The 26,005-nt window shown below is 37.3% G+C and overlaps 1 protein-coding gene across 1 annotated transcript in view; it reads left to right on the top strand.

Moving 5' to 3' along the window:
- Positions 1 to 26,005, top strand: part of nkain2 (sodium/potassium transporting ATPase interacting 2) — a 185,534-nt gene that overhangs the window by 107,513 nt on the left and 52,016 nt on the right. The window lies entirely within an intron of this gene.

The raw sequence follows: 26,005 nt of genomic DNA on the forward strand, positions 1-26,005 counted from the left end.
TGGAAAGTAATCGGCATCACGCCACTCTATACACTGGAAAGTAATCGGCATCACGCCACTCTATACACTGGAAAGTAATCGGCACCATGCCACTCTATACACTGGAAAGTAATCGGCATCACGCCACTCTATACACTGGAAAGTAATCGGCATCACGCCACTCTATACACTGGAAAGTAATCGGCATCACGCCACTCTATATACTGGAAAGTAATCGGCATCACGCCACTCTATACACTGGAAAGTAATCGGCATCACGCCACTCTATACGCTAGAAAGAGATTAGCATCACGCCACTCTATACACTGGAAAGTAATCGGCATCACGCCACTCTATACGCTAGCAAGTGATTAGCATCACGCCACTCTATACACTGGAAAGTAATCGGCATCACGCCACTCTATACGCTAGAAAGAGATTAGCATCACGCCACTCTATATACTGGAAAGTAATCGGCATCACGCCCCTCTATACACTGGAAAGTAATTGGCATCACGCCACTCTATACGCTAGAAAGAGATTAGCATCACGCCACTCTATACACTGGAAAGTAATTGGCATCACGCCACTCTATACACTGGAAAGTAATCAGCATCACGCCACTCTATACACTGGAAAGTAATTGGCATCACGCCACTCTATACGCTAGAAAGAGATTAGCTTCACGCCACTCTATACACTGGAAAGTAATTGGCATCACGCCACTCTATACGCAAGAAAGAGATTAGCATCACGCCACTCTATACACTGTAGAGTATTTTTTTTTGTAGTTGTCTTATACTTATTGTGTCTTGATTAAAATATTTTATTGTTGTGGTGATGCTCATTTTCCTTATCTCAGTTATCGTTGATGAAAAAGACTTTAACAAAAAAATTTTCATCAGTAATTTAGTAGACTATATTAACACTATTTTTTTTATTTTTTTTTTGGTTTACTCTTGTACCTCTAGAGATGATACTGTATGTTGAACCCAAGCGCCAGTTCACAGCTGTTATTGATCCGTTCACTCTCCTAAACGGCACTCATAAATCGGGCCTCAGTCCAAAGTGGGAGCGGAAAAGCTTTTACCTCAATTGACTATAGACCATTTTGATTAATACAGTTTAACAAATTATGATAACAGACTTGAGTTGGGGGATTTTTTTATTGTTTATTTCTGGCACAAATAACTTCATTACATCAGGAGAATAATTGCTGACATTAGTCAAATTAAAATGCAGCCAGAGGTCAATTATGGAGAAAAGAAAAGACCAGATGTATCAGAGCAGACGGATGCTAGTCGAGAAGAAATCTCAAGACGACATTGGTAGGCAAAGACTGTTTGATTCAATGTGAACAAAAAGAGCATTTCTACAAGTAATTGGTATGATTCATATAACCATATTATGTAATTAATTTAGTCACGTAAAAGTTCAGCATTAGGCTCAGCAGGATTCAGTCAGTCTTCAAATCTTTTAATAACTGGATTTTATTTTTTCTAAAGAAAATGTGAGTAGTGATTGCATGTAAAAAACATTGCCAGGGTGTTGCTATGTCATTCCTGATTTTCTGTGTGGTTGTTTGTGAGTTGGATGTCCTGGGTGGTCGGTAGGGGTGATTGTAGCTCATCCGTGATCCGTTTGGACCAGGCCAAACCCGGACACCCCCCCCCCCCCCCCCCCCCCCCCCATGGTTCGGCACGCATCATTTTTATGTTTTTTTTGTCTTTTGTCTCTTCTTACGCTTGAATGGACATATAGACACAGGACCTCGGTTTAACGTCTCATCCGAAGGACGGTGATCTTTGACAGTATAGTGTCCCAGTCACTATACTGGGGTGTGTTTCCCGAAAGCATCGTTAGCCAACTATGGTCGCAAGTTCCGTCGTTATCAGCATAGTTGAACGAGTCGGTGTTTCCCAAAACCATCGTTCCAACGAACATTCGCAAAACATGTGCGCACATGTGCGAAAGCGCTCTATTATGTAAGAACGAGCCTATGATTCAATCTGGAAATAAAGCGAAATAACTGAGAAAAATGAGAAATAGTCCTCAGATGCCATGTCTGTAATTTATATCAAAACATCTATCATTATTTCGATCTCATACAGTTTAATTAAAAGAAGTTATGGTAACACTTTACGGTAAGGGTACATGAATTATCATGAATTCATGTATAAATTCATGCATTAATTCTGCATTCATTCATGCATTAATATCTCATGAATCATCAGGAACTAACACGAGTTCAACGTTTTTCATTCATGATTTCATGGATAAACAACGCCTTAATTAAAACATTAACTAAGATGAGCACATCATCATGAATTATGATTTATTACGCATGATCATTATGTTTTCTTTGTTCTTTGTCTAGGTCAGTGACCTAGTCACCACTTTAGTTGAGGGGCCACACACATGATGAAGTCATTGGTACATAATGCTTAGTTAATGATGACTACTGTATTGGACAGACCCCAAAATAGACCAATCGCAACTCATAGCACACAAATTCTGTTGACATTCAAATACAGTAGTCATCATTAACACTAAGCATTATCTATCAAGGACTTCATCATGTGTGTGGCCCCTCAACTAAAGTGGTGAAGAGTCCTTTGAAACACTGATGAACAATGTGCTATTAATCGTGGCATAACTGTGAACAAAGAAAACATCATGATCATGCGTAATAAATCATAACTCATGATGATGTGCTCATCTTAGTTAATGTTTTAATTAAGGTGTTGTTCATCCATGAAGTCATGAATGAAAAATGTTGAACTTGTGTTAGTTCCTGATGATTCATGAGATATTAATGCATGAATGAATGCAGAATTCATGCATGAATTTATGATAATTCATGTACCCTTACCTTAAAGTGTTACCGAAGTTATTTCTCCACCACGTGCGTAACGTCATAAACCAACGTGGTTGAATGAACACTTTGCGACAGTACGGTTTCAGAAACAGTCGGGACTAGCTAGTTTATTTCTCCAACGATGCATCGTACTATGGTAGTGAAGCATCGAGTTACGTCGTTGTAAGGGAAACGCACCCCTGGGGCGTTAGGACCCACACAGACCACAGGGTGAGCGCCCCCTATTGGCCTCACTAACATCTCTTCCAGCAGAAACCTGGTTTTCTCAGGAGTCTCCCATCCAGACACTGACCAGCCTCAGCCTTGCTTCGCTTCAGTGGGCCACCAGTCTTTTTCTACTGGGTGATATGGCTGCTGGCCAAATGTCAACATTTCAGAAAGAAATCGGATGTGTATGATTACATTGGATCTGTGCATTAGCTCTTAAAGTGACAGCAGCCTATAAATGCCTGCTGCTGTTTATGTCATTAATGTTAATCAAACAACAAAAGACAAAATAACAAAGATTCAACTATATTTAATTTAAACAGTGAACACTACAGTGTAATTTTACATTTAATTATTACAATTCTGTAGCTAAATACTGCTGTTAGATTATTTGCTATGTCATTTTGTATTTACTTGTAATTAGTGTATTTGTTCTTATTCCTTGCTCACTGTTCACTTGTCTTTAATAATGTTTGAACTTGTTGCTGATCCGAAGAAATTATCATTTTCCTCAACACTCTGCATGATTTGAAGGATCATTCACGTGCGTAGCACAAACAGGGCAAGTTAAATGCTGAAGTTTAATATTTACATTGGACAGGGGTTTAATATTCAACAATATTATTGATTTGACTGCACTGACACTATTGGATTAGAACGGAACTGAGCTGGCCGATGACATCACTGTTTTCAGCAGAACTGCCCTATATGAACTAATTTAATAATTGATGATCTTTACAACGGAGATGAATCAACACTAAACTGACTTCAGCTGAACAATGACACGGTTTTCTTTTAGAGCTGCTGTACACCCGAAATGAACTCTGTTTGCATCATTGAATTATTTTCATGTTATCACTGTAAAGCTGCTTTGAAACAATCTGTGTTGTATAAAGCTTCACTTGAGAGGTTTGAACAAGAACAAATGATGATTAAAATATATATTTCTCTTTTTAATATATGCTCTTTTCTTTGAGTTTGTTTACTGAGGTTCATTTTTGTTTTGGAGACAGCGTTAGATTCTTATTTACTAATGGAAACCTGTTTTTCCCCTCAAGATCTAGAGATTACAGTGAGATTACGACATGAACACGCTATGTGATTTGTGTTCAGAGGGCTTTGTGGAGTATAAACAGCTTTAAGGTTAAATATTCAATTCAATTCAATTCAAATTTATTTGTATAGCGCTTTTCACAATACACATTGTCTCAAAGCAGCTTTACAGAAATTGCATTTCGGAAATGTACATAGAAAAATACAGTTAGTTAATCAAGTATTAATTTATGGCATAACATATCGCCGGCTTTGAGTCGTCTCTTCACAGGCGTCGAGTCGTCTCTTCACAGGCGTTGGGGCATCTGAAGTCTCCGTGAGAGGCTGGATACAAACTGGAGCTGACGAACGCTATTTACCTCGGGACTAGCGTCCCGAGATAACAGCAGAAAGGCAGATGGGAAATAATTAGCATAGCTGATGTTCATAATGTTAATGCATTCGAACCGATTCAGCAGTATCAAAGGTTAAGCATTAAGTGAATGCTTGGTTAAAGAGATGCGTCTTTAATCTAGTTTTAAACTGGGACAGCGAGTCTGAGGCTCGTACAATATCAGGAAGGCTATTCCAGAGTTTAGGAGCTAAATGCGAGAACGCCCTCCCTCCTTTAGTGGACTTAGATATCCTAGGAATGACCAGAAGCCTCGAATTTAGTGATCTTAAAGAGCGCGATGGATTGTATGGCGATAGAAGGTCTGTTAAATACACAGGAGCTAAACCATTTAGGGCTTTATAGGTCAGTAGGAATACTTTGTAATTGATACGTAACTTAATAGGTAACCAGTGTAGAGATGATAAAATAGGTGTTATATGATCATATTTTCTTGATCTAGTAAGAACTCTAGCAGCTGCATTTTGCACTAACTGTAGCTTGTTAATTGAGGATGTAGGACAGCCAGCTAATAAAGCATTACAGTAATCTAGTCTCGAGGTCATGAAAGCATGAACTAACTTTTCTGCATCAGAAACAGATAGCATGTTGCGTAGCTTAGCAATGTTTCTAAGGTGGAAAAAGGCTGTTCTTGTAATATATGAAATATGATTTTCGAAAGTCAAGTTGCGGTCTAGTATAACACCCAGGTCTTTTACTGTAGTGGATAAAGTAACAGGACATCCTTCTAAATTAAAGTTGTATTGTAAGGGATTTTGTGGGTAGTTTTTTGGACCAATAAGTAGTACCTCCGTTTTATCTGAATTTAATAGCAGGAAATTACACGTCATCCAGCATTTTATATCATTTAGACACTCTGTCAATTTAGATAAGTTAGTGTTTTCATCTGGTCGTGATGAGATATATAATTGAGTGTCATCAGCATAACAGTGGAAATTAATTCCATGTTTTCTTATAATATTACCAAGTGGCAGCATATATATTGAGAATAGCAGAGGGCCTAACACCGATCCTTGCGGCACTCCATAGTCTACTGACGTTATCTTTGATTTTTCCCCATTTAGACAGACAAAATGGTAACGGTCTGATAAGTAAGATCTAAACCAGCTTAATGCCTGTCCCTGAACACCAGTGTAGTTTTGTAGTCGATCCAGGAGTATTTTATGATCGATAGTGTCGAACGCAGCGCTTAGATCGAGTAGAACTAGTATTGAGATACAGCCTTGGTCAGAGACTAAAAGTAAATATGTTACATAAAAATGAAAGCTGAATAATTGACTCTTCATCATGAATATTAAACATGTGCACTGTATTGTTTTGCCGTGCCTTGGTTCAGATCTAGAACAAAAGCTTTCTAAACATGAAAAATACTGTGCAATTTATACAAAAGACAGATGGAGTGATTTATCTTTTAGTGTGGCATCTTTACATGACCTGGTATATATATAATATATAAACACACACATAATCAGATATTCACGTCTTGAGTCTGTTCTCTTATGATTCATTGTTATTTTATCATTTACTCCCAAGTGTCTGAAATTTGCATAATATTGCCATTACCATTTTTATGTTATACTTATGCTTATATCTGTGTCTGTGCATTTTTGTTTTTTGAATATCATGTATTTTTTAAGGTTTAGAACAACCCTTGCAGGCCTAGTAACATAAAATGCCATTACACAACATTATGCATTCCCTTAGAAGAAATATGTAAGACATATTTCTCTGGATTGTGTCACCATGTGATTGTGCTTAGCGATTATTTATTTAATTTGCACAGCGCACTGTACTGTATTAGACCGGCTGCTCGTAATTCCTGCGATTGCGCAGGTGCCTGTAAATCCTTTTGTTCTGCGTCTGGTGGGCATTAGTTTGACCTTAAGCTGCTTCAGATATGCCCTTTGCTGCTGGAATAAATTCAGTCTCCGGGACTGGCGCTGCATTTCTGAGTAGTTCTCATACCCTCCGTCAGTGTGACACGGTCTTCTCCCTGGGAGATCTAGAGGCACGTAGTTGAGCCCTAGTCAGTGTGTGAGCCGTGTATCTTACCGAAGGCTAATGATGAGATGGTGTTATTGGTTTTTGATGAGCCTTGCCGTGTGAGGACAGGAGAGAGATTACTCCGTGTTTCTCCGATGGCTTTGCCCAGCACTTCAAGGAGCTGACACTTCATCTACAGAACAACATGTAAAACTATTCTACTTCCTACATGTACCAATTTTTAGTTTTCACTTTTCTGCCGTGTCATTTGCATATACAGTAATGGTCGCCCGCAGGTAGTGAATTAATACTGTGGTCTTGCTTTGCTAATGATCCCTTTTGACAAGAAAAACAACAAACAAAAAGTGGGAGAACATAAATACAATGATTTGCATAAATGATCTGGATTTTTCTTCCACTGTGGATACTTTTATGTCCCTGGGGTTGATTCCTATTTTCTATTATCTATCTATGTGGTGAGAACATAAATACGTTTTTTTTTCTGTTTTTGGAGCTGTGGTGTGCCAACATTTCTCTTCTTTTTTGCAACTTTTTGTGGTTGAGCACCCTCATTTAGATGTTTTGTCCTTTGGATGTGCACACGTTGTGTTGAATCTTTATTATCTATCTATTTCAAAATTTCCCCATATACCATAATTGTTTTTGTTTTATTGATTAACTTATCTAGAACCAGACTTTTAGTCTTGTTCAAAAGAAATTCATAATTATATTGATAAATTATGCATTGCATTGATCTTTTTCATGTTAAAAAAGATTTATATTTCAAACAAATGCTGGTCTTTTGAACTTTCTATTTATTATAGGCTCTTAAGAAAAATGTCTCACTGGTTTTCACAAAAAGATGTAAAAACCCAACAACTGTTTTCAACATTGACAATAATAAGAAATGTTTTTTAAGCAGCAAATCAGCATATTAGAATGATTTATAAAGGATCATGTGACTGAAGACTGGAGTAATGATGCTGAAAATTCAGCTTTGCCATTACAGTAATAAATTACACTTTAACATATATTAAAATGTAACGCAAACTTTAATAATATTTCACTATATTGCTGTTTTTACTGTATTTTTTTATCAAAAAAAGTTATTACTGAAATTTTCATATTGTGTATCTTAGCCAAAGCAGTCTGCCATTTTAATCCAAATATTTAATTCCCGCAAAAGAATGCTTGAGTTAGGATGTACAGTAAATGCCATTTGTTCATTCAGAACACTTGGCGGAGATTACCTGAAAAGCCAAGTTTAAAGGCTATTTGAAGTTCAGTTCAGTTTATTCACAGTACCTCTTCAAGCATTACAATAATACAATTTTAAAGGTACAGAGTAGATTGGGTACAGTGAAATGGGTCTCCCAAAGAAGCAAAAAAAAAAGCTTATAAATAGGGGCCCATAGTACGGATTTTACATTGAAATACTTGTAATGTAAGCTTGTAATGCTTGTAATGTAAGCGATCTCATGTGAGAGATGTCACCGGCTAGTTGTAAAAAGTGCCTGACATTTCTATTCATGTTGTCCAGCTGCACCCTGGCAGCATTTCGAGACTGAGGTTTGCACACGAGTCTGTCGTAGCGGCCGGGTCTCTTGAGCCCCGCGAGGAGGGGAAAAACTTCAGAAAGGCAGCAGAACCCCTCCAGAGAAGCTATATCTATTTGACCCACTTTCCACATCTAAGCATCTGCTCCAGAACAAGTCGTGCACAGACTCGAGAGTTAGACGATGAAGATGTTCCTTCTTTTATTGATTTGGATTTATAGCTTGAACCTTGTGTTTAAGATGTAGTTTTCTATTTCATGTCCGAATGAAAGCCCCACCTGCCCAATCTGCCAGCTCTTTGTGTCGAGGGGACTTAATAGCTCTGAAACAGATGCCAGCTGACCTTTAACCCTCTGGTTCCTTGGGTTAACCTTGGGTTCAGATGTCTGAAGTCTGCCTGGTGTAAAGCAATCACACAGCTTCACATAATGAGTGCTATTTGAGATATCATTGATGGAAAGGACAGATCTCACATTTAGGTGTCTAGCTTTGAAAGGTCAAAAACAAGTTGTGGTAACGTCTTGGAACAGATTAGACACATCAGGACGGTGTGATGATTGAGTGGTAACTGTTCTTTCTCGATTTCTAAATGTTCTTCAAATGGACTTTTCTTCACCAATTGTGCTCTAGTGTCACAGGTATCTTAGTGGTTAATGATCTGGGCTGTCAACTGAAAGGTTAGTGTTTCCGATACCGAAAAGGAATTGAAGTGAACAAGATGAGGTATTACTGATGTCACTTCCTGCTTCTACAGTGAGGATGCCCTTGAGCAAGTCATTTAGGACTTCTTTGGGAAGTCAGTCTTTGGAAAATAAGTGGTAGTAGATAAAAGCATCAGCTTTTGGCAGTGCTTTTAAGATTCTTTAAAAATATATAATTAATCATTTGTGCATGCTTTTATTTTCCCCAGATGTCTATTAATACCACTGGCCATTATGGTCAAAGTCAAAAGCACAATGGACCACAATCGTCAGCGCTCTCTGAAGAGCATTGCAAAAGGAAAACAAAAATCACATGCTTTTCATTTGCCCAACTTTCTGACCTCAATTAGACCATTCAGAACATATTAAAAGGCTGGCTTTGATGCACCGCTAAGTGACTAGGAGACTGTTTAGGGTTCTCAATTCCACTCAACTTGAACTCGGCAACTGATTATGGGATAGTTGGGGCACTGTTTGCTTTAATATCTGTAATTTTTCATATATTTTTCTTACATTTGACTGCTACAAATTAAAGTTGTTTTGAGATCTACAACTTATCCATAAACTGCATGTGTAAATTGTTGTCAAGTACAAGTGCAGTTTAAAAGTCTGGGATCAGAAAGATTTTTTAATGTTTTTTTAAGTCAAAAATCAATCGCAATATTGTGAAATCCCATTATAAGGGTCCATGTAAATGCACTGAATTGTGAAAACTTTTTTTTAATATATATATATATAGAAATCGTTTCTAACATTTTAAATGTTTTACTGTCACCAAACTTTGGAAGGGTCATGAACAACAGATAACATATTTTTCATTTTCGTCTTTAGACTTTCCTGTTATACGTTATTTTAAGGTGTCATTGTTACAGTAATTCTATATTACTTTTTTATTAGTTTTATTAAGCAACTACATGTACTTACTATAGGGTTAGGGTAGGATTGGGATTTGGTTGAGGGTTAGGGTGCTTTCACACCTGCCTCATTTAGTTGGATTGAATCGCACTAGAGTTCATTTTCCCCCTTGGTGCGGTTCGTTTGGGCAGGTGTGAAAGCAGCAATCGCACTCAGGTGCGTACCAAAAGCGGACCAAATAAGCCCACCACCTCGGTACGCTTTCAAGCAAACTCTGGAACGGTTCGTTTGAGGTGAGAACGTGATCCGACCTCGAACAGACCCAACAGCCTAAGAACTGCCCATTTTCTGACTAAACCAGCTGCCGTAGTCAAACTAGATTATTATTTAGATTGTCAATTGCACTCCCTTTGAGCCATAACTGACTTACCGCGTTCTGCACTCTCACTAAAATCACATCATAAACACTGAAGTTGCATGTACAGTAATTATGCATAATTTACTGTTATTACTTTGGTAAGTAGATGTAACATAAGTAACAAGGACACTGTAAAACAAAGTGTTACTGACTTTCCTCAGAAGCTGGTGATCCTGTTTGATAGCATTTTCATTCCTGTCCTTTATTTGTAAGTAGTTAAACTGACAGTGTTACGGTGTTACAGGCATGCCTTGTCTTCCCTCTATACGAATCTGGCAAGCACACAAGTTGGATACGTATTTAACCTGCCTCAACACTAAAACACTTATGTCTGTACCTTCTTTTCTTCTTCTGTCTGCTCGATTACCCTGCATTTGCATGTTTCCCCTGTTTGTCTCTGTTGATCTTTCCATTCATTTAATGGTCCATTTGATTTCTTCTGCCCTAAATGGCCAAATTACGAGATTGAGCCTTGACACTGCGACAAAAACAAAAGAAAGAAACACTGACGTTTATTCACACTTCATTCTGTTTCAGAAAAGCTGTCAGTTATCGCTTCAGCACGCTGGCTATGTGACTTTAATGCTTTTCCCTTCAATTCCCAACAGCTGTTTTGCCGCTATTTGAGTCCACAGCAAAGCCCGAGTGCAATCAGAACCACTGCATATGGTGCTTGTCTTTAGTGAAGCATGATAATGTCTCTGACGCCTCAACAACATGCATCCAGCTCATCTAACCACATGGGTTGTTAGGGAAAAGTGCCGCACCAGTTAAAGGAAGTGTGGAATTTAATTTGCCCTCGTCTCTCGCTTTTTGTCCTGTGTATAACCTGTCTAATGACGGGCGCTCAATGTCAGCGGGCAACCAATCAGAAGCCAGCACAGAGAAAGCTCAACAGTAATTAGTCGCCCAGTGCCATGTATCATCCATGAAACAACCCACATCTTCAGCTCTTTCTCTTTTGCCCTTGTCTCATTTATAACCCTCATCCGCAACGCTTTTTTTGTCCGCCCTCCATGAAGCACTCGCAGACTTCAGAGCGACACTCCTTCCATTCTCATTTTCTCTTACACTTCCTCTTTCTATAATTTCCCATGATTCTCTTCCTATTTGCTGTGTAAATGACATGCAGATAAGAGTTTTGCTGAAACTTGCCCTATTTTTCATGTGAGGCTCAGTGGCTTTTGATTTCTTTGGCTTTCATCTTCACTCCCTTCCTTTGTTTTGATCATCCATGGTCTGCTCTCAATAATGACCTAAAAAAGCTTGTGTCACATACAAGGTGTACTGTCCCTTCTGCATCGTTTGCTAAATAACATGTGATTCCCTCTCAATTGAACTCATTTTGACTATCATTTATGTCACTGGAGTGCAAATTACATCATGGCATGAAAGCCGCCCTGTAATGTTTTCTTGCTTTGAAATATCTAGTTCTGATCAGCAATATCTTTTTATTAATACCATTTTAGTTTTCTCTCTTTCCCAGTTTTCTTTTGAAAAGACTATTGGAAAACTTGTACAAAACTTTTCAGTTGAGAATCAAATATATTCACTAGCACTTATGCAATGGCACCTGTCACATTGTTATTGGAAATATCTGTAAATAAATATGCTAACAATGTATCAGATTTAGACATCAAAACAATAGTTTTGCTACCTAACATTGATATTGTCAATATTGAAATGAATTCATGAACCATTGTCAATTTTCCTGGACAGATATTATTGTATTGCACACACAGCCAAGGATATTGAAAACCGTGTCCGTATCGTTTCATCTGTACGATGTAAGGAAATGAAATTGTAATTCATTCAGTTGGTTTTAATATTTACCAAATATGTTTCCCCTGAGGTTGTTTGTGATGAAACTGCATTTTAAGACATGTTTGGTGATTGATGGCTGATGTTATAAATGCGGTGTTCAGAGTCTCCAGTCTGCAGTGAGGTGAACATTACAGAACCGGTCTGATACAGAAGAAAATAAATACTGTAACATACCGTTTATTCTTTCTTTCTGGAGACATAACATCGTATTAAAATGCTCACTAAAATTCACACAGAATGTGTGTTCCACTGCACCAATTTTTAATTGTTTTTCTATGTAAACATAAGCTAGACAGTTCGGCTCACTGCTTTTCAAGCATTTTGTAAATGCACTGATTATCTACGCTGTGATGCTACAACTAATCCAATTCCCGAACGAACGGCTCTTTTGAGCCGGTTCTTTTTAGTGAATCATAAACTGATAGCGCCACTTCTGTAATCCGATTCCCAAATGAATCCCATTAATGAGCTGGTCTTTTTATTGATTTAAAAACATCGTCACACCAGTATATTCCATTTTCCTGTAAAAATCCTTATATGAGCCAGTCCAAAACATGCTGCGACACCAGTATAGCCTGATTCCTGAATGAATCCCTTTTGTGAGATGGTTCATTTTACTGAATCAAAAACATACAGCGCAACCAGTGTAGTGCGATTACCGAATGAATTGCTCTTACACTCTTAAAAGTAAAGGTTCTTCATCGGCATTGATGGTTCAATGAAGAATATTTAAAGGGATTGTTTACTCTAAAATGAAAATTAAGTCATTAAATTGGCTACATTAAATTTTGGTTTGTTTTTTTACCAATCTCCCAGAACACATGAATATACGACAAATCGCGTGGGACCATTCTGTGATACTTTTACCTCTTTTTTTTTTTACAAAGTTTGATGCATGGTCACTCACTGCCATTAAATGGACGAACGCGAGCTTGACATTTTTTTAATATTTCTTGTTATGTGGTCTGAAAAATAAAGAAGGGCATACGGAATTAGAACAACACAAGGGTGAGTAAATGATGACTTAATTCTTTTTATTTTGAACAATTCCTTTAACATCCATGGAATCTTTCCATTGTAAAAAAGTTATTTATACTGGAAAAGGGTTCTTTGGATTATGAAATATTCTTCATGCTAAGAAAACAAAAATGGTTCTTTACAGAACTTGTTTACTGAAAGATTTTTTGGGGAACCAAAAATAGTTCTTCAATTGCATAACTGAAAAAAAAAAAAAAAAAAAAACTTTTGTAACCTATATTTTTAAGAGTGTATGAGCTGGTTCTTTTTAGTTAATCAAAATCATACAGCACAACCAGTGTAGTTCCTGAACAAACTGATTAGCACTGATTAGCAATCTTGGTAGTTAAATATACAAATTATGAGTTCTTTGGTAATCAGTATTATTTTATAAAAAACAATTACATGAATTAATTAATTAATGAATGAATGATGTTACATTGTTTGTTTCTGTAGTTTTATTTTAGACCACATTGCTAGATTACATTTATGTCACCTCTGAAAACTATATAAACACTTGAATTGTATATGAAAGAATTGTATTTAAAAATTACATTCATTCGTTTTTGCTTTGCTATTCTGCTCTGTTTGAAATTGGTAACTGATTGCTGAGGGCAAAAAATTCAGTAAGATTTGCATTTCCAAATATTTCTTTCTCAAAGTACTAAGCTGGAATCATTCAATTCATTGCGATTTCCATAGTAGGAACTCTCAGTTGGCCCTAGTTTAACACTTCCTAAAGAGTGCACCTTGATCCATTTTGCACGTGAGTTCAGGAGGAGATGAAGAAGACTCTGTGTCTGAGTGTCCCACCTCATCAAACCACTGTCCTCCACAGGGGTCCCGCTGACAGTGTGGCAGTATCAATGATTTCCTCAGCCTGGGTAACAAATGGGGTAGCCCTTGCTCCCCTTTGCCTTCTATCTAAAAAGTGAATTACCTCTCTAATATCCAGCCTGCTCCCCCGATCAATACAGCGCCGGAGGAACTGATGAGTGGTGACTGGTTTGGAAGCTTCCTCCACACCCCTCATGTTTTCTCTGTTTTCTTTCTTCTGTCTCAATTCTTACCCTCTCACGCAATGTGCTGAGGGTCAGAGGCTAATACCTTGATACTTGGATATATAGGCCATGGTACTAACATGGTATTCCTAGGTATTTCAAAAAAGTACCATGGTACTTTTTCGTTTGAAGGCTGTGTTCTCACCAAATTCTGATTTGATCTTTAAAGGACAAGTTCGCTATTTTACACTTAAAGCCCTGTTTAAAGATTGTTTCTGATGAAATAGAACGGTTAAGATTGAAATTTGGACAAATGCTTCTGTCCCGAGAATTTTTGGTTTCTGTGTTAGCACCCCCCCAATCCACAATGGTTTCATAGGGGCACTGGTTCAATCATTCATAAAACGCATTAGTTTACAAAGACGTGAAACTCACCGAGTGGTCTGGGGTGTTCACTGATATGCTCACGCAAAAATCGCTGCAAAAGATGCTTTCCAACAGGTTTTATTGTAGTTTTTGTCCAACTCCATTGACTTGTATTGGATGTTCTGTGAGGTACGGTATTACTCCGCCGCCGGAGACGGAAATGAGGTTGTTTGTATTTTTTCTGTAGTTATGCAGTCGCGGTATCGTAGGCTACGCTATCCAAACATTGGCAAAGGTGCATTATCGCCACCAACTGGGCTGGAGTGTCTATTATTCAAGCTCTCAACGTAAGAATGTCCGGTTGTGAGGCGTTTGGAAAAATAGGTCCACAGTTTTACAACGAATGGTAAAACAGCTGCTGGAAAGCGATTTTGCAAGCTTTATAATCTGAGTAAATGGTATCTGAGATTTTGTCCAAAAAAGTGCATCCATCCATCATAAAAGTAATCCACACGGCTCCAGGGGGTTAATAAAGGCCTTCTGATGCAAAGTAGTGTGTTTTTGTAAGAAAAATATTCATATTTATAATTTTATAAAGTGTAATCACTGGCTTCCGGTAGCGGCTGTATGCAAGTCTAGTTCCGACGGAAGAGTGACCTCTGACCCGACGCAAATCAGCATATTTAAATGATTTCTGAAGGATCATGTGACACTGAAGACTTGAGTAATAATGCTGAATATTCAGCTTGTCATCACAGGAATAATTTACATTTTAAAATACGGTCAAATAGAAAAGTGTTTTTTTAAATAGTAATAATATTTCACAATATTACTGTTTTTACTGATCAAATAAATGCAGCCTTGGTAAGTATAAGAGTTTTCTTTAAAAAAGGGTAGCCTAACATTTTACAATAAGGTCTCATATACTGCATGTACTGTATAGTGTATACATATACTGTATATTACAAAAGAAAGAAAGAAATGTGTGTGTATATGTATGTACATCAAAGCCAATCATAAATATCTCTGTTTTATCTACTGTTTTTACACAAAAACCCTTGTGACTGAAACCAAAAACTGTTTGTTGTAGTACAAGGCACGTTCGAAAGAAAAAGAAATGTGTCATGTGAACCTCCTATTTTTCAAGGCAATCTCCTTCTACCTCATCTAAATCTTTTCATTTTGTACATTTCAATGGCTATAACCAAGCTACACCTTTTGACTTTCAGCTGCTCTGCCAGGATTCAGATTCTGTTTTAGCGAAGGCGCCACACTCTTTCCCTGACATTTCTACGTGTGGCGCAGGCGTGCTTCACTCCAGTGCTAAATGTGTAGTCATCGCACTGCAGTGTTCATAAATATAAACAATCCTCCATCTGCTAACGCACATTTTGAAATGTCACATCTCGGTCTGTGACAGATGCATCTGCTTTCACTCCAAACATCTCTCTCCGAGGGACGAGAGAAGAAAGTCTGTCGTTTAGCAACAGCTCCTTTTGGAGCGTCATGGCAGCATGCACTATTATTTTAGGAGCTCCAAATGAATTCAGTTCTGCTAAACAGGCTAATTTCATGCTCTTGTGGACAAACAAAACTCCTCCGCTGGCATAAAATGTTTGTTGTGCAGCATCTGGATAATGAACACAATGGATGCCTGTGATGGGCCCTTGTTTACATGGGAAGCTATATTAGAACCTAAGCCAGTGCCCTGAATCTACTCGACGAGGTGTTTCTCAGTGCCGACGGTGGCATCAGCAGAGACATCTGAGATATTTGCTTTTCGCCTAGCAACAGTACAGGTGTTTAAGGGCCGTTTTCTCAAAGGACCTATTGGAAAATTGTATGGAAAAGCAAATAGTTCAGGATAATTTGTCTCAGTTATGTTTCAACTATCCACTTTGTCTCAGACATTTCTCAAAACAAACAAAAAAAGTGTATAGAATAAAATATAGGCCTAAAGTTTCATTTGACTATCATTTGTTTCAGAGAAGTTGATATCTTGCAATTGTTACTTTTTCTCAGAATTGCGAGTATATATCTCACAATTCCGGGAAAAGAAAAATTGCAAGTTATAAACTAGCATTTACAAGAAAAAAAGTCGGAATTGCGAGTTTATATCATGCGATTCTGAAGTCACGCAAGTCAATTGCAAGAAAAAAGTCAGAATTGTGAGATAAAAAGCCGCAATTGTTTTATTCAATGGCGTAAACAAGCTTCCATAGGAAAGCTAGAAGGGCTTTGCTAAAAATTCAAATTCATATTGAAGATAAAATACTGCAAAAATATAAACAAAGCAAATATGAATTCAATGATGATGATTATGCTGATTAAAATGATGCACCTTTTGCTTTAGCTGTGGCACAGTGGGTTTTGCACATGCTCATTACACCTGAAAGCTGTTGTGCTGGCGGGATGCAGGTATGAATCAGGTTTTCTATCGAACACTGACTTATTCACTATTGACTCTGTTCCAGAATCTTCCCACACAGGCAACATTTTAAGTCATTGCAAGTGTGCTTGCAATGTGAAGACTATTCCAAAGAGTAAGAAAAAAGCTTTTTAGCCAGACTTTAGCCAAGGCATCAGTTATATATGTTGCAGATAAGGCAATCCCAAAATGCATTACAACCAGCAATGCCCAGTATAATACCTGGAGTCAGGCTTTTCATCCATATTTCCACACTAGCCAATGAGAGTTCCAGCCTTCATTAACACAAATATTGGGTCGGTGTCCATGGACCTAAACACTTCTATTTCATTTTTTTATGTTACATTTATTGCTGGCCTCCCAGTGTGTCAGTCTGCCGAGAGTAAACCTACTTGTGAAGACAGCCAATTAGAGTGTGTGTGATGATCCGGACGCTTCTGCCGGTCCTGTGGTCGTGTAATTGCTGTGACAATAACAGAGACTCCTAAAGTCAGCAGAGAGAGTGAGATCTGTATGCCAAGCAAATGTCATGTTTCTTATGATCTTTTAAACAACAAGAACAGACACCTGTAACATCTAAGTGCTATATACATCTATGAGTTTCAAATATGATTCGTACCAAAGAGATGTATACTATTTTTGTATTAATTAATTTACTAAATTATTTATTAATTGAATCAAATCAATATATTGTTATTCTAGGAAATGTATTAATTTATTAATTTATTATGATTAATAATGATAAAATATATATAATAAATGTAAATTATTCGTCTATATATATTTATTAATTTATTAATTTGTTTGTTAATTAATAATAATAATAATAATAACAATAAAGCTAAATTAAAGTAAATGTATGTATTTGTCAATATATTCATTTAATTATTATTATTATTATTATTATTATTATTATTATTATTATTATTATATGGGAGCATGTGAAGTGTGCCATTCTTTTCTTTTGTTGTGACTTACATTATTTTACCCTGTTTAAAGGAAGTTTATTTCATCATTCCTTAAACACTCTTTATTTCATCATTCCTTAAACACTCTTTAATCACTGCTTCTTGTCACTTATTCTGTAATATGCATGTCTTATAGTTGGAGTATTGTATATTCAAGTTATGGACATTTTAGCAAAGTTTTTCAGAGATTGAACAGCAGGTTCACTATAAACTTTTTTGCTTCTTTTCCCTTAGTAATAAAACATAGCTAGAGCAACGGAGACGTTTAAGTACCTTTCTGATGCCGAAAAATTCACATTCGTGTGACATTAAGCCATTAATATTTCGAACCACTTCTCATGTTGTGACATCACTTCATAGCATGCTGAGACTGGATGCTAGCTGCGTTTGAGATATCTCGAAGCCATGTGGCATTATGGGAGTCCGTAATCCTTATTATCATCTTTGTGTAAACAATGCTTCTAGAAAAAATTATTTGAAAAAAAGAAAAGAATAAACCATCTCAAATTCTCACTTTCTGATACTTTAGCCACTTCTACTAGGCTTAGCCTGTCTAACTAAATAAATAAAGTCTATCCCTGGTAGTCTTAATCTTTGATTTTGTTCTGCCCCAGTCCAGATATCACAGTGTTAGCCTGAGGGAAATATTGCTGTAACTCTCGCCTGCAGAAACCCATTTACTGATGGATAGATGATTGACAGTCATCCAGGGGCCGAGCCTTCCCATCTTGATCCCCTCCAAACGCCCTCTGATTGCTTTCCGACAACAAACAATCCCTGATGATGGAGAATTATCCCAACACGAACACTGGGTTTTGTAAGCATAAATAAATTGCATGTGTACGAAAACTAGTGTAGGCCCTTTACTGCAGTGTTTGGAATAGCATATCATTCTTGGCCCTTTGGCTTTAAAGGATTAAATCACCCATACATAAAAGTTATGTCACGCTCATATTGTTTTTTATCAAAACTTATATAGCAATTTATCTTTTTGGTGGTGGTGGCCCAGTGGATAAGACACATGCCTTTGGTGTGAGAGACCCGGGTTCGAATCCACTGTGAGACACCAATGTGTCCCTGAGCAACACACTTAACCCCTAGTTGCTCCAGAGGCGTGCGACCTCTGACATATATAGATATTGTAAGTCGCTTTGGATAAAAGCGTCAGCTAAATGAATAAATAAATGTAAATGTAAATGAATCATTTTATCCATTGAATGGAATAGACATACATTATTTTATTTTATTTGTGCATAGAAAATGGAACAAACTTTGGCTTTGTTCAAAAACCCTACGTTTGATCAATAGTAATTGCCTTAGCACACACTAAGTATCAGCAAATATTTTGTCTTTGATTTATTTCCTAAAGCACTGACAGTCCTCTGTGTTTTAGTAATGGTAAGATGATGTTCCAGTGGAAATGTTTTTATTAGAAACAGTAGGGGACATTCAGACGGTCATAATTTCTCTCAGTGTGTATATGTTCTTTTGTTCATTGAGTAAATCAAATCTCTTGTATCTAGTGGAACACCAGGGTTTTATCTGTAGTCAGCCACGCTCAATATGCCTGTATTGAATTGCATTTCACAGCATGACTATACAAATATGCTCAAGCATAGTCGTAGGTCAACAAATAGAAATCATGATTTGTTCCTTTGATCTGAATATGTTCATGAATCTTTATATTGAATGTGCATGAGGTTGATGGACCCAGACTACAGAGCTTTCTGCTGAAATATGCCACCTTTGTTTTCTTTTCATATACAGTGATTCAGTGTTAAACTTGTCAATGAAACTACTGAAAATGCTTCTTGCCCGTTTCTTTTTTTATTTTACATTTACATTTTTCATTTACATGAATGCATTTGGCAAGCTCTTTTATCCAAAGTGACTTACATTGCATTCAAAGCACACATTTTATCAATCCATGCTTTCCCTGAGAATCGAACCCACAACCTTGGCGTTGCTTGCACCATGCTCTGATTTATTATCATAAATCATTACAAAATGTTTCTGATTTTAAGTTTCTTCAGTCAGTTTTTTTATAAATAAATACAGAATAAAGAATAAACTACTATTTTTGATCAAGGATGCTATAAATTGACCAAAAGACATTTATAATGTTACAAAATATTTCTGTGTCCAAATCGGCGAATTCGAATGAAGGATCACGTGACACTGAAGACTGGGGTAATGATGCTGAAAATTAATCTAAGAAAGATTGATGATGTATTGACTCATTATTTAAATTTGGTTCATTTTGCAAAAAGCTTTTAAAAAACAGTGTACCTTTACATTGTAATAAAATTTTAGAATATTGTGATATTTTAATTACTGTATTTTTTATCAAAACATTATTTTATTTTTTTTAATATACACTCTGGTAATTAATAGGGATGTTTTACTGTTTTGAGACATTACATCACAACATTAACAAGCTACAGGATCCTAAACACATTATGTTCTTTGTTTTGATTGACCTAGCAGGGCATTAACCACTTCTTTACCGCGGTCCACCATCACTCACTGTATGCTGGCACGTCGGCCCATAATTCCTATTGAAATATGGTCTCATCCATCTCCAGACACTGTCCTAACAACCCCTCACTGTCAGGCCTTCTTTCAGGCTGTCCTGTCACGGTGACTCTGGCACGGACTGAAGGAGAGTAATGGAGGAGTGTTTGTCTGCGGGACTCCTGCCGCTTTGCAGATTGAAATGCTGATGTGTTGAGCAGTCTGTCCTGCTATTTGACTGCTGATGGATCGCGTTTATCAACTCGGCTGATGTTCATTACACCTTTTAAAGAGACAGGGAGCAACAGAGCGGAAGAGTGAGGCAACATGTACACTTTATTTAGCACATGTTCTTCTTTCTGGAGGGAGGAAGATGATGTCTGTCCAGCTCATCTTGGGTCTGATAGGCATTTCAAACTATTTTAATTAAATAAACCCTTTGCAAGGGACCTCCTTCTAGAATATAAAGGCAGCTATATACACTCACCTAAAGGATTATTAGGAACACCATACTAATACTGTGTTTGACCCCCTTTCGCCTTCAGAACTGCCTTAATTCTACGTGGCATTGATTCAACAAGGTGCTGAAAGCATTCTTTAGAAATGTTGGCCCATATTGATAGGATAGCATCTTGCAGTTGATGGAGATTCGTGGGATGCACATCCAGGGCACGAAGCTCCCCTTCCACCACATCCCAAAGATGCTCTATTGGGTTAAGATCTGGTGACTGTGGGGGCCATTTTAGTACAGTGAACTCATTGTCATGTTCAAGAAACCAATTTGAAATGATTCGAGCTTTGTGACATGGTGCATTATCCTGCTGGAAGTAGCCATAAGAGGATGGGTACATGGTGGCCATAAAGGGATGGACATGGTCAGAAACAATGGTCAGGTAGGCCATGGCATTTAAACCATGCCCAATTGGCACTAAGGGGCCTAAAGTGTGCCAAGAAAACATCCCCCACACCATTACACCACCACCACCAGCCTGCACAGTGGTAACAAGGCATGATGGATCCATGTTCTCATTCTGTTTACGCCAAATTCTGACTCTACCATCTGAATGTCGCAACAGAAATCGAGACTCATCAGACCAGGCAACATTTTTCCAGTCTTCAACTGTCCAATTTTGGTGAGCTCTTGCAAATTGTAGCCTCTTTTTCCTATTTGTAGTGGAGATGAGTGGTACCCGGTGGGGTCTTCTGCTCTTGTAGCCCATCCGCCTTAAGGTTGTGTGTGTTGTGGCTTCACAAATGCTTTGCTGCATACCTCGGTTGTAACGAGTGGTTATTTCAGTCAAAGTTGCTCTCCTATCAGCTTTAATCGGTCAGCCCATTCTCCTCTGACCTCTAGCATCAACAAGGCATTTTCGCCCACAGACCTGCTGCATACTGGATGTTTTTCCCTTTTCACACCATTCTTTGTAAACCCTAGAAATGGTTGTGCGTGAAAATCCCAGTAACTGAGCAGATTGGGAAATACTCAGACCGGCCTGTCTGGCACCAACAACCATGCCACGCTCAAAATTGCTTAAATCACCTTTCTTTCCCATTCTGACATTCAGTTTGGAGTTCAGGAGTTTGTCTTGACCAGGACCACACCTCTAAATGCATTGAAGCAACTGTGATTGGTTGATTAGATAATTACATTAATGAGAAATTGAACAGGTGTTCCTAATAATCCTTTAGGTGAGTGTATTTATACTATTTAAAGGTAGGGTTGGCAATTTTGGAGATACTAGCTAGCTTTGAAAGCTTAAGATCACCGTCCCATCAGTGCGTTCTCCAAAACCACACCTCCTACTAAACACATGAACGTACATGAACAGTCTGAAGAGCGTCACTGACACTGCTAAACTAAATAAAGTCTCAAAGCACATAACATTATAATAATGAATGTAAACTTACAAACTTAAAGAGCGCTTACTTGTACCACCGGACTACTGCGGACCAGACCGAATGCAATGATTGGACGAACATGTTTTGGTCCTGAGAAGTACGAAAACAGAAGATATATGTAGTTTTGTTTTTATATTTAGACCACATTATTATTGATTGCTATAAGGATGTGAAGAGTTTCAACCAGTATAACAAAAAGTGTTTATAAAAAACATTGCCTATCCTACATTTAACTGCATTAATTATTAATTTTAACAGGAAATTTTGATTTAGTTTTAAGTCAGTCTTTTGTCTAAAATGCCATTTAGTTTTAGTCTAGTTTTAGTCGACTAAATATCATAAGATTTTAGTCGACTAAAATCTAATAGGTTTAGTTCAATTGCACCAAGTAATAGTCCAAACTCACTATATTCTTATGGGAGAAATATCTATTAACCTGTTAATATGAATGATACTAAGGTCTGAACATGCAGTACAGACACAGATGTAACTGCTGTAGCATATAACATGTCTTTATTTATCTTAAAATGAAATAAAACCAATTCTTATTAAGAAACAAGAACATAGTATTCCTTTTAATTGATACATGCATTATTTATAACAACTTGTATACAACATTCTTCGTTCTTTCAAGCAGTCATATTTATTTGTATAATATATATAGAGATTAATCCTAAAGTTATTCAAGAGCATTGAGTGATTTTCTCTATTTCTTTTGTTGTTTGATTAACATTAATGACAGGCATCAGTAGGTTTATTAGACTGCTGTCACTTTAAGGCCGAATGTACGGATCCAATACACTGATACACATCCGATATTCTTCCAACTGTTTACGTTCACTGAAGACATAAACATGTGTGTTTATGCGAATACTCACCAAAACTGACATTTTGACACGATTTTTTTTGTCCATTCAAGCACGATTAGACAGTACAATTCAGTACTCAGTTTGTGTGTTATATTCAGTTTGTGTGTGTGCCCAGAAAACCGGACTGAATTGAGGTCTCTTTCCCTGTCGTCACGCTTTTCCATATGTCTGCTCTTCTCTTTCTCCCAGATGTTTACAATATTGAAAGTTTTATGAGACATGCAGCAAGTGTATAATAACTTATGTCCCGGCGGGTTAATAAGCACGTTACAATTCAAATGTGAGCATCCACCACACAGGACATCATTTCTGACTGGATCTCTTCCCAAAATCATCCCTCTATAACATTTTCGTCTCGTTTTTATTCGTTGGCGAAAATGTCAATAGATGTTCATTATAGTTTTTGACATTCAAAATCGGTTTTAATCTTATCGTCTCATTTCATCAGGAGAAAAAATTCATTGATGACGAAATTAACACTGACTGCATTTACATGTCTAAACGCTTTAAACACAACCTTTGATATTGCAGTTTATGAAGACAACTGATTATAAAATAATACAATTGGCTTTTTTATTTAAACATACCCTATTGTTACTGTGCTGAAGCCAAAGCAAAATGATTGAAAAATTAAATTAAATAAATTAAATAAGTTAAAAAATACAATGTGATACAATGTGAAGGTTTTTTTAATACAAGAAATATTGACTGTTCACATTGTAAAAAAAAAAAAGAGACCCCCTTGAACCTTCATACAGACCCTAAATATATTGTATAGCAATTAGTTCCTTTAAAAAGTTTGAAGCCAAAGGTGTTTACTTTGTGTGCTTGTGGATGATACCACATTCAGTCAAAGCTGTGATTCACTTTTTGAATCATGATGGCTATTTATGTCCGTCATTGGAGCGTGATACATGTGTTTCTGTAGACAAACAAGGCTTTGCCCTGCACTGCTGTAAAAGTGGTATTGATTCGGTGGAAACAAATCAATCCAACCATTCAGGTTCTTTGTATATGTTTTAATAAGAAGCAAGGGTGCACTGAGGCCTCGGTTTGTATTCCACAAAACGAGAAGTGCTAAGCGTCCCTCTAAGGAGGAACAGGGCTTATTCAGGAGGGAGAGTAATTCAGGAGCCTTTCAGACGGCCAATGTCATTCTCACGCTGAGATAGACACTGCAGTGTGAGGTTGGGCAAGTCTTCAACAAAAATGTCTGCCGTTAGAGTGCGTTTTGAAATGGATTAAAACTGCTTTATCACATCACCCACACTGGCTGGGCAAACAGTGAAACCATTTACAGAGGCATTAGAGCGATTGATCCTACAGCGGCCTTTAAGAAAACATTATGGGGACTGTGACTCGGGCCCTTGGATGATTCACTCTGCCTCAGAAAAGACTGGAGGCAAGTTTTCGACAAATGCTAAAGAGGCACGTTTGTTAGCTATTTGGTAGTTATTTCCTTTTGTTCTTAAAAATCTATATAATCAGGGGTTGTTGTTTTTTTTCAGATTTGACGTATTTAAGTTTGGACGGGTCATCTCAAAGTGAAACATTAAAAAATATATATACTGGATGTGGATTTTGGATGTGGATGAATGGAAAGTTTTGCATTTATTTAATTTTTTTTTAATTTATTGTATCCTTGCTGAATAAAAGAATAAAAAATCTTACTGATCCCAGACTTTTGAATGGTAGTGCATATATACAGTATAGCTGACTTTCTATGTTATAGAAAAAAGGGTCCGTCATCTCATATGATTGAAGCACTGATTGGACAAAAGTCTGTTTAGTGCAACATGACTCATCAAAATGAAAGAGAAAGACTAAACTGCAAATGCAAAAATCTTAAGTTTTGTTTTGTCCGTTTTTAGGTGTTAGAGTAAGGTGTGCATCTGTAGGTGTTAGAGTAAGAGCTTTGTCTCTTTCTTTCTGCTTTGTGTCTAGGCTTGGTGTGTGTTTTTAAGACTGATGGATTTGCACTAGCAAATCCATGGACTGAAGGAGTGCACTAGCATGTAGATGACCTCACAGCTAAAAGACATGGATAAAACGTCACAAAATTCTTAAGCACTTCTTAAGAACTATACTCTTATATGCTGTTGTTGTTTTCCCTCAGGAGGAAAATTACAGGAGGTTCCTACATGAATGGCATGCTCAGTGCTAAGCTTCAACACATGTAGGATCTAAAATCTGTCTTTAAAATGCACAATCGCTGCTCCTTAGAGGGATTTCGTGGGGCACTCGGCTGTGCATCACATTTATGCAGCTGTGCATCTGTAGGTGTTAGAGTAAGCGCTTTGTCTCTTTCTTTCTGCTTTGTGTCTAGGCTTGGTGTGTGTTTTTAAGACTGATGGATTTGTTTAAATATATTCTCATTGCATACTCAAAGGCAAAGCCCTGGTGAGTAGTCCTCCGCTTGTGTAACTGGCATTCACTCAAATGACCCAGGATATTGCAAACACTTCAGTCGCTAGTGTGCGGATCATTAAGGCTGAAAAATGGCACACAAAAGTGAATTTGGGATTTGAGAAATGTGATTTCTTTCACCACTTGATTGTGGAATTAATCTCATGCCACATTTATAAGTATGTGTTGGCTGGTTATTGCTCTGCGAGTCCCTTCGACGTCTCGAAATTAACCACATAAGAGCCACTTAAATAATTGTGCCTCAAAATGTTAAAAGCTTGAATCTGATTAATGATACAACAAAACACAAATCCTTCACTGGCTCCTAGAGATCCTATTTCCAGTGTGAGGCAATGTCTGACTTTGTAAATCATGAGTATTACCATGATCGCGAGCCAGAATATATGATCGTTTTAATATAAACTAATGAATGAAATCATGCATTTCTATTGGTTATAATCTAAGGTTGCTGGGGAGAAATCCATCGCTCTCTTAGCCGCCATTAAACAAGACTGGATTTAGCATGATTGAAATATTCCGGAGCTCTTGTTATTTGACCTACATTGTTAAATAGGTCCGCGTTCAGAGTATTACATCTTGTAAGCTTGAATACATAATTGAAATGATTTGATTGCGGGGAAATGGACTAACTTTACCGTAAAAGCAAGTGCTTGGATGATTACTGATGATTA

The sequence above is a fragment of the Siphateles boraxobius genome, unplaced genomic scaffold (assembly GCF_051911475.1).
Source record: "Siphateles boraxobius isolate OS27281-9 unplaced genomic scaffold, OSU_SipBor_1 8, whole genome shotgun sequence".
NCBI classification, from domain to species: domain Eukaryota; kingdom Metazoa; phylum Chordata; class Actinopteri; order Cypriniformes; family Leuciscidae; genus Siphateles; species Siphateles boraxobius.